Source organism: Bombina bombina, chromosome 4 (genome assembly GCF_027579735.1).
Source record: "Bombina bombina isolate aBomBom1 chromosome 4, aBomBom1.pri, whole genome shotgun sequence".
Classification (NCBI taxonomy): domain Eukaryota; kingdom Metazoa; phylum Chordata; class Amphibia; order Anura; family Bombinatoridae; genus Bombina; species Bombina bombina.
The window spans coordinates 710,914,922-710,926,280 of NC_069502.1; positions in this window are offsets into that span (position 1 = coordinate 710,914,922).

The following is an 11,359-nucleotide window of genomic DNA, read 5'->3' on the forward strand; positions in this document are numbered from 1 at the left end:
CCTTTTCAGGGCATTGGGGAGTTTAGTTTTTTTTAGATTAGGCTTTTATTTGGGGGGTTGGTTGTATGGGTGGTTGTTTGTATTTTTTTTACAGGTAAAAGAGTTGATTTCTTTGGGGCAATGCCACGCAAAAGGCCCTTTTAAGGACTATTGGCAGTTTAGTGTAGGCTAGGGTTTTTTTTATTTTTGGGGGGGCTTTTTTATTTTGATAGGGCTATTAGATTAGGTGTAATTAGTTTAAATATCTGATAATTTATTTTTTATTTTGTGTAATTTAGTGTTTGTTTGTTTTTGTAATGTAGTTAATTGTATTTAATTAATGTGATTTATTTAATTGTAGTGTAAGGTTAGGAGTTAGTGTAACTCAGGTTAGGTTTTATTTTACAGGTAAATTTGTATAGTTAATAACTATTTACTAACTATTCTACCTAGTTAAAATAAATACAAACTTGCCTGTGAAATAAAAATAAAACCTAAGCTAGATACAATGTAACTATTAGTTATATTGTAGCTAGCTTAGGGTTTATTTTATAGGTAAGTATTTAGTTTTAAATAGGTATTATTTAGGTATTAATAGTAGGTTTTATTTAGATTTATATTAATTACATTAAAGTTAGGGGGTGGTAGGGTTAGGGGTTAATAACTTTAATATAGTGGCGGAGATGTTGGGCGGCAGATTAAAGGTTAATAACTGTAATGTAGGTATTGGCGATGTCGGGGGCGGCAGATTAGGGGTTAATAAGTGTAGGTAGGTGACGACAACATTGGGGGCAGCAGATTAGGGGTTAATAAGTGTAATGTAGGTGGCGGCGACATTGGGGGCGGCAGATTAGGGGTTAATAAGTGTAGGTAGGTTGCGGCGGTGTCGGGGGCAGCAGATTAGGTGTTAATAAGTGTAGGTAGATGGCGGCGATGTCAGGGGCAGCAGATTCGGGGTGTTTAGACTCTGGGTTTATGTTAGGGTGTTAGGTATAAACATAATTTTAGTTTCCCCATAGACTTTTAATGGGGTTGCGTTACGGAGCTTTACGCTGGTTTATTGCAGGTGTTAGGCTTTTTTTCAGCCGGCTCTCCCCATTGATGCCTATGGGGAAATTGTGCATAAGCACATAAAACCAGCTCACCGCAGCTCACCGCAGCGCTGGTATTGGAGTACGGTATGGAGCTCAATTTTGCTTTACGCTCACTTATTGCCTGCTAACGCCGGGTTTATGAAAACCTGTAATACCAGCGCTGTAGGTAAAATGAGCGGTGACAATAACTTGCAAGTTAGCACCGCGCCGCTCATAACACAAAACTCATAATCTAGCCATAAATTATTTATTTAACTAATCAAAACGAAACTAAACTAAACAAATTTTTTAGCGACGCACATGTCTAGTATTTTATTTGTATATAACCGCTAAGATTAATACTTTAAAAGATTTCTACTATTCAGATAGCACTATGCTCAGTTTGAGTACACTTAATCTCAGGAGGAAAGCTGCAAAATAAATGCTTGCTTTTTAGATATACTACCTTAACTGGAAGTATGTACTCATTCTGGGATAATACTACCTTAAAAATAGGACTCTTTTGGACAATCAATCACAAAGCTCCCACAGGTATAAAATGAAGGCTCCAAATACAGTTATGCATCCTGATAAATCCCTAGGAATTGGGCAAAACACATTGATTATTAACTTTGGAGTGCCGATGTGATTGCTGTGGATATTTTACTACAATCCTTCCAACTATTTGTGTTGATAACTTTCAAAAGTCTGCTTTTCAGCCAATAAGAAAACGACCTCAGGTCAGGTGACCGGTATTGGATACGACCGTTACGCTGAGTGGAATGCTACGCAGGGAAGCAGAGAGTCTCACCAGGTTCGCAAAAGGTATGCTATGGCTTGGGAGATGTGGAACTCGCTGCTGTGTGAGAGCAAGACAAATGGAGGATATCAGGGTCAGGTAACATAAGCGGCTTTTGGCTACTCTAATTCTAATTGGAACTCACCATTAACTGTATGGAATGGTGACATTGTACCTTATTATACACTGGAATGGTTAAAAATAACCGCTATCTGCTACACAAGTGCACTTGTTTGCTTTGGGGAATGACAATTAACTTTACCTCAAACTGAGTCATAGAAGGTATTCTTATTTAGCAGACTTCTGAATACAGTGTTTATATTTTGCTTAATTTAATGTTTTAGTACAACTTGTTTTTTAGGGAGATGTCCCTTTTTATATCCATACTGTGATCTATGGTATATGCACATTTATTTTTAGATCTGTTTTTATAAATGATTAATTAAATTCAGAAGATTTTAGATACTTATGCTCTCATCATATTATTCACATTTTTATTCATAATTTTATTCATGTGCTAGCTGTATAGCCTCCTTTTTAAACTACACACTTGTCTCAACGATTGGGTTGATTGACACCCCCTGCTAGCGGTCAATTGGCCGCAAATCTTCAGGGGTCGGCATTGCACAAGCAGTTCACCAGAACTGCTTGTTCAATGTTAAATGCCAACAGCATATGTTGTCAAACATATGATAAATCAGCCCCAAAGTGTTGGAAAAAGCCGCAAACACCAAGCATGAAAAAAAAATTCAATAAGTATCAACCGATCATAACCCCAGACACATATAAGATTGGAGATACAATGATGTACATTTATTTGTCTAATATATAACCTGTTACTTTGTAACTAAGTTCCATTGAGAAAATGTATGCCTACAAATTGATAAAAAAAAAATTAACAATTAATTGTAGTACTCTAATCGTATGTGTGGGTAGGGTTATGATTGGTTGACGTTTATTGAATAAGAGGATTTCATTAGTTGATCTCTTACCCACATTTGTAAATGATTAGTACATATTTCCGAATTCAAATTTTGCGGAATCGAACCGAATCGAACCAAATCGAATCGATTCGTAAATTTGGATGGCCATTGGATTACACTAGTATTATACAGTATGTTAGGTTAACACCTAATATACAGTATAATACTAGTCTAATCACACCTAACACTTACCGAATTGCAGAATTTACAAACCGAATCAAACTGAATCCAGCCGAATTTCTTCAAATCCGAATGAATCCGAAACGAATCGATTCAAAATTTTCCGAATTCGAATCGATCCAAACCGAACTTCAAAAAAAATCCGAACCGAACCAAATTTTTTCGCCATGCACATGTCTAATATTTATTTGACATAACCTGTCAGATGGGATTCCCCCAGTGATGTAATATTTTTTAATATGTGAAATAAAGTTTGCTTTTCAATTTCTGATCTCTCAAGTGCTGCTACAAGTGTTTTTTTCTTGTATGGATTCACTTCTGTCCTTTGAGTGCATTTGCATTTAACTGGTGGAGACATGACAGCCATCAGTTCTGAAATTGCAGTTGGATATATTACTTCAAATTAAGGGACAGGTCATTAGAGCTGTCCTGGGGATAACCTTGGTGGGTAGTAAATACCTGAGCACTCATCTGCAAATGCATTACCATGTCTAACATTAGACATGGACTCAGCACTTAAGTGGCATAACTGAGTGGGGACACACACACAAACACATACTTACATATCAAGCATTACTGTGAAGGGGTAAATTATCATTATATCCTCCTTCAGAGGGTCAGCAAGATGTCAAGAGACATGAGCTGCACCAGTTTGTTACATAATATACAGTTTATAGTAAGGACAGGCAAATATCTACAGAAAGATAGCAGCACAGAAATAAACTATGAGGCACCGAAAGGGTTAACCCCCCTAAGGGAAACACAGTATAAATGGCACAATGTAAAAGTGAAGTTCCTAGAAAGAAATCAGAAAAAACCTGAACACTCTCTGTGAGATTACGAGTTTTGCTTTAGAGGCTATGCGGTGCTAACGAGCAGTTTTCTCTCACCGCTCACTTACATACAGCGCTGGTATTACAGGTTTTTACAAACCCGGCTTTAAAAGGCAAGAAGTGAGCGTTGAGCAAAATTGTGCTCCTTACCACACTCCAATACCAGTGCTGCTTAAGTTATATCTGCTCGTGCACGATTTCCCCATAGGAATCAATGGGGAGAGCCGGCTGAGAAAAAGTCTAACACCTGCCAAAAAGCAGCGTAAAACTCAGTAACGCAGCCCCATTGATTCCTATGGGGAAATAAAAGTTATGTTTACACCTAACACCCTAACATGAACCCCGAGTCTAAACACCCCTAATCTTACAGTTATAACCCCTAATCTGCCGCCCCCGACATCGTTGCCACATACATTATACTTAATAACCCCTAATCTGCCGACACCTACATTATATTTATTAACCCCTAATCTCCCTCCCCCAATGTCACCGCAACCTAACTAACACTCCCTAACTTAAATATAATTTAAATAAATCTAAATAAAACCTACTATAATAAACTAAATTATTCCTATTTAAAAGTAAATACTTACCTATAAAATAAACCCTAAGCTAGCTACAATATAACTAATAGTTACATTGTAGCTAGCTTAGAGTTTATTTTTATTTTACAGGCAAGTTTGTATTTATTTTAACTAGGTACAATAGTTATTAATTAGTTATTAACTATTTAATAACTACCTAGGTAAAATAAATACAAATTGACCTGTAAAATAAAACCTAACCTAAGTTACACTAACACCTAACACTACACTACAATTAAATAAATTAACTAAATTAAATACAATTAAATAAATTAACTTAATTAAAAACAATTAAATAAATTACATTAAATTAGCTAAATCACCCCCCCCCCCCACACTAAACTACAGAAAATAAAAAACAAATTACAGATCTTTAAACTAACTACACATAATCTAATAGCCCTTTTTAGGGCCTTTTGCGGGGCAGTGCCCCAAAGTAATCAGCTCTTTTACCTGTAAAAAAAAATACAAACAACCCCCCTAACAGTAAAACCCACCACCCACACAACTAACCCCTCAAATAAAACACTAACTAAAAAAACCTAAGCTCCTCATTGCCCTGAAAGGGGCATTTGGATGGGCATTGCCCTTAAAAGGGCAGTTAGCTCTATTACAGGCCCAAATCCTAACCTAAAAATAAAACCCACCCAATACACCCTTAAAAAAACCTAACACTAACCCTCTGAAGATCGACTTACAGTTCTGAAGACCGGACATCCATCCTCAAGGAAGCGGCAGAAGTCTTCATCCAACCGGGCCGAAGTCCTCAACGAAGCCGGGAGAAGTCTTCATCCAAGCCGGGGGCGAAGTGGTCCTCTAGACGGGCAGAAGTTTTCATCCAGATGGCATCTTATATCTTCATCTATCCGATGCGGAGCAGGTCCATCTTTAAGACATCCGACACAGAGCATCCTCTTCATTCGGAGTCTTCTTACTGAATGAAGGTACCTTTAAGTGACATCATCCAATATGGCATCCCTTAGATTCCGATTGGCTGATAGAATTCTATCAGCCAATCGGAATTAAAGGGACATAATACTCATATGCTAAATCACTTGAAACTGATGCAGTATAACTGTAAAAAGCTGACAGGAAAATATCACCTGAGCATCTCTATGTAAAAAAGAAAGATATTTTACCTCAAAAGTTCCTCAGTAGCCACCTCCCATTGTAAAGGATTTTTAAGCAGCATTTTAGTGTGTTTGTCCTGGGACATCTGAAGGGACTAGCATCATGCACTCTCATATTATTTCACCAATCAGGTAAAGGAAGCTTACTATGAAATCTCATGAGAGTTAAGTCAAATCTCATGAGATCACAGTAAGAGTTCATGACCTCAGCACTGCTGATGCTGATTGACTGCTGTTCATTTCTTCATTTTTTTTTATTTTTTTTTACCTGCAGCTGGGAGCATCTGAGTATTACTTTTTACACAGAACTTACTCTGCTGAGCTGAGGAAATTGTGAGGTAAAATATCTTCCTTTTTTACATAGAGATGCTCAGGTGATATTTTCCTGACAGCTTTTTACAGTTATACTGCATCAGTTTCAAGTGATTTAGCATATGAGTATTATGTCCCTTTAAGGTAGAAAAATTCCTATTGGCTGATACAACATCAATTGTCATAAATCTATACTTTAATTGCCAAGTAAGGTTCTTAACCACATTCAGAACTTGTGTAGAGTCTCTGATATAACTCATAAGCTCTACCACCAAAGGTTGTAAATAAGCGTCCACCAATTCTGAAAGAGGTTCTAATAGGGATTCCACCCCTGATATGATTGGCCTACCGGGAGGATGGGTACCATCCTTATGTAACTTGGGTAAAAAGTAAAAAATAGGGCTATAGGGTGTAGAAGGAAGGAGAGTATCTAACAATGTTTCCTTAAAGGCCCCCACTTGCTTACCTAATTCAAGGATATCTCTCAATTTCGCTTGAAATTTCTTAGTTGGATTAAAGCTTAATTTCAGATAAACTGACTCATCTCTTAATTAGCGTTGGGCCTATAGGGTATAATATTCTCGATCCGTAATCACAACATTCTCTCCCTTGTCCAAGTTTTTAATGACAATCTCTGAATTTGATTTCAACTTTTTTATTGCCTTATTTTGTTCAAATGTTAAATTATGTGTATAGTAATCTTTAGTGTTTGTCCCCCCCTGGATTTGTTCTAAAAGTATTTTTAATTTGTGCTCCACTGTACGTTGGAATATGTCAATACATTTACTACGACTTTGTACAGGATAAAAATTACTTTGTTTCATGCTTGGTCTAAAGGTTGGGACTGTTTCAAGGGGATCCTGGTTAACATTTTCATTTAGCAAAGTAGTAAGTTCTAACACAAGGCATTGCTCATCAAAGTTCAGAGTACTGGGCTCTTTGTTAGGGGCGGGTGTCTCAAGCAAATTTTTTGTTTGTTCAGCATCTTCCATGGAATTACTGAAATGTTTCTTTAATGTAACTTTTCTCACAAATTTATTAACATCATGGATAGTGTTGAACAAATTAAAATGTGTTGTAGGTTAGGGTTAGACTTAGGTTTAGGGGTTAATAAATTTAGAATAGTGGCAGCGACATTGGAGGCGGCAGATTAGGGGTTAATAAGTGTAGGTAGGTTGCGGCGACATTGGGGGCGGTAGATTAGGGGTTAATAAAAATAATGTAGGTGTCGGCAATGTTGGGGGCAGCAGATTAGGGGTTAATAAGTATAATGTAGGTGGCGACGATGTCTGGAGCGGCAGATTAGGGGTTAATAAGTATAATGTAGGTAGCGGCGATGTTAGGGGAGGCAGATTAGGAGTTAATAATATTTAACTAGTGTTTGCCAGGCGGGAGTGCGGCGGTTTAGGGGTTAATATATTTATTCTAGTGGCGGCGATGTCCGGAGCGGCAGATTAGGGGTTAAAAAATTATTTTAGTGTTTGCGATGCGGGAGGGCCTCAGTTTAGGGTTTAATAGGTAGTTTATGGGTGTTAGTGTACTTTTTAGCACTTTAGTTATGAGTTTTATGCTACAGCGTTGTAACATAAAACTCTTAACTACTGACTTTAAAATGCTTTACGGATCTTGGAGGTAGATGGTGTACCGCTCACTAGCATCCCAGGACAGACTCGTAATATCAGCGCTATGGAAGTCCCATAGAAAAAAAGACTTTACAAAGTTTACGTAAGTCGTTTTGCGGTAAGGCCAAAGAAGTGTACGGTGCCCCTAAACCTGCAAGACTCATAATAGCAGCGGTAGGGAAAAATCAGCGTTAGGACCTGTTAACGCTGCTTTTTCAGCCTAACGCAAAACTCGTAATCTAGCCGATTGTGTTTAAAAAGTAAATATATGCTTTTAATACAATAAACGGTTACATTTGACAAATCTCTTTAAATAAAGAGTGCTCACCATTCCAAATGTCCAGGAGAATAAAATCTGTATGAGAGCAAGATGGCCACCGGTCAGTGAGAAGTAGGCGTGAAGGTACTATTTTCACGCTAAAATAAGCCCCTGAGGTCCCCAAAAACCAAATTAGCCCACAAAGATAAAAATTGCTTCCAACAGGGCTGAAAACACTCCTGATCATCTGAAAGCATGTCGCAGATGAGGACCGGAGCACTGGTGTGCGCTAAAGCCAACAGCAGTAAATTTAAAGCAACAGTAACTCAATTTAGAACATTTTTGTAAAAGTGGCCAAAAGTGCCTAAAACTGTATGTTGTGTTAAATGGTGTATGATCCCAGAGTAGGTGAAGCATTTGAACATGATCATGCTAATAGCCTGCGGGCAATGAAGGTTCATGGCATTTACCTGTCAGCACCTTCATCTACCATGCTCACCTTAGCTGCAGAAGACTGCTTCCAGTAGATGCGCCCAACTGAGTGAGGAAGAGGTGTCAGCAAATGATAGAGAAAAGGACAGAGGCGTAACTAGAAACCACAGGGCCCAGGTGCAAGAATCTAAGAAGGGCCACCCTACCCCCCCCCCCAAAAAAAGGTGAATTTGATTACATGTCTGCAAAAGGAGGTACCCTGTGTCCACAGTCTGTGAGATGGTCTAACCCCTTATTACTGTATATAGTGACACTGTTTAACCCACCAGTACTGTATATAGCAATTTTAGAATTAGAGGTTATGGGGGGATAATTGGAGTTAAATAATAACAGAAATGGTCCCTTATATTAGAATTGCAACACATATATATGCACCTATATGTTATATAGAATATTGCCAAATGGGATCCATATCTGGTGTGGAATCTCAGGAAGCAGAACTAAACAACTAGAAAAACTAATTGTATAAGGAATACAATAGGATTCACAGCAGAGATTACCACAGATTTAGTATTATATAAACTCCAAATAGAGGATTCAGATAAGGATTATATCAAGTATTTAAAATGTTCCATATCATTCATACCTTTATATCTTTATTAATGTACCGAGGAACCAACATTCACACAAAAGTAGCGAAGTAAGAGTTAAAAACACTTAAACCCAGTCTTAAATAATTATTATGCTGAGAGATCATACGATTTACAAGTGCCTGCTGGCCAATATCTAAAGTAAGCTAAGCCCTTACAATCCGAGGGCTGATTAACTTTTAATTTATAATCTAAGCAGGCACCAAAAGAGCGATTATTTGAAAACAGTATCAGTTAGACAAGGGTAAGCAAATTAAAAACGGCAGACAGGAGAGACAGAGCTACTCCTGCTGGACCCCTGACGCGCGTTTCACAGAACGCTTCCTCAGAGGGGGTGCGGGCCGCCGCTACTCGGCGTTACTTGAGATCATATTGAGCCCACCTTCCTAGCACAATAGGTTGCCCATTCCCGATGCAAGGTATCTGATTTGTTCATAGATACGTCAGTCAGTGCTGTTAGTTCTGACGTATGTGATCTCATCATGTGACTGGAGGGCGTGAATAGTAAGAAGTGTCTTCAGTGACAGTTAACCAATCACGGGTTGTATGCAGGGGGCGTGTAAGTACTGCTCAGGGACAATTGGATGATCACAGAGCAGTATAAACAAAGGGCTGAATATCATATATTTATCTGAATTATGATGATATTGATGACTTTGTTTAATTCACATACAGATCTAATCGTAAGACCATGTTGTAAATTCAAGAATGACGATGTCAATGGCTCATAAAAAGTATCAACAGATCACAGGATGATCGTAAGTTTAGGTTGGAACAAAAAAGGCATCTCATAAATATGCCGTTTTAACAATATTTTAGTATTATGATCATAGTAAATTGGTGTATACAAAGTAAATAATATCTGCAAATAAGATGGAGTAATAATGTCTATTCAGAATATACATATGGAATTATAAAAATAGGGATTCTCAAATACACTAGTCTATTTCTGTATCAATCATTGATACATATATCAGAGTACTAAAAAATTATTTATACTTTAAGTTATAGATAGTGCAGTAATAACAAGTTCTCGTCTAATGATTTGATTATTGTAGGGATTAAATTATTACCAGCCGAGGAACACATTAAATAAACCAATTTGATATGGTATATTATGAACATTTGACTCATTGTTCTGAAACCATTGTTTATAAATTGTATATAGTTAAATGACAATAAATGTTAAGAGGTTACTAGTTATATATTCCACTAGAATTTGAAAATGAGCGACATAGTGACGAGTGATGAGAATAATAAAGTGTTAGAATTCAAGTTGTGTGGTGTGATGCTTCACAATGGACAAAGCAAGAAAGTGACAACATTGCTACATAATGCTTGTATATAGATATCATAGTGATATTAAATAACCTGACTTCATATTCAGTCTGTAACATAAAAATGAATAATTACAATATATGGTGAGTAAAAGGGATAGACAAAAGAGAGAGGGAAGGGAGGGTAAAAAGGTGCAAATGGGGGTACATAAGAAAAACCAATGATAGTGCAAAAGGGACAACACCTTTCTAAAAATGGTGTTCTTGTGACCCTGAGTATTATCAGGATTGTAATAGCAAGCACAGAATCATAGTGTGACACTATAGTAATGTGTTAAAATACCAGTGAGTGGAATATATTTTTATTCATAAATTCAACTTAAAGTTCATATTATGTATATGTCTTAATGTATATGGTATTCCTAATATGTTTGATGAAAACACGCAGATTTTACGTGATTTTGAGTACAAAAGCCAAATGCCTTAGTTATTAGAATATCCAATCCGGTACAAAAGCCAAATGCCTTAGTTATTAGAATATCCAATCCGGATTGGATATTCTAATAACTAAGGCATTTGGCTTTTGTACTAAAAATCACGTAAAATCTGCGTGTTTTCATCAAACATATTAGGAATACCATATACATTAAGACATATACATAATATGAACTTTAAGTTGAATTTATGAATAAAAATATATTCCACTCACTGGTATTTTAACACATTACTATAGTGTCACACTATGATTCTGTGCTTGCTATTACAATCCTGATAATACTCAGGGTCACAAGAACACCATTTTTAGAAAGGTGTTGTCCCTTTTGCACTATCATTGGTTTTTCTTATGTACCCCCATTTGCACCTTTTTACCCTCCCTTCCCTCTCTCTTTTGTCTATCCCTTTTACTCACCATATATTGTAATTATTCATTTTTATGTTACAGACTGAATATGAAGTCAGGTTATTTAATATCACTATGATATCTATATACAAGCATTATGTAGCAATGCTGTCACTTTCTTGCTTTGTCCATTGTGAAGCATCACACCACACAACTTGAATTCTAACACTTTATTATTCTCATCACTCGTCACTATGTCGCTCATTTTCAAATTCTAGTGGAATATATAACTAGTAACCTCTTAACATTTATTGTCATTTAACTATATACAATTTATAAACAATGGTTTCAGAACAATGAGTCAAATGTTCATAATATACCATATCAAATTGGTTTATTTAATGT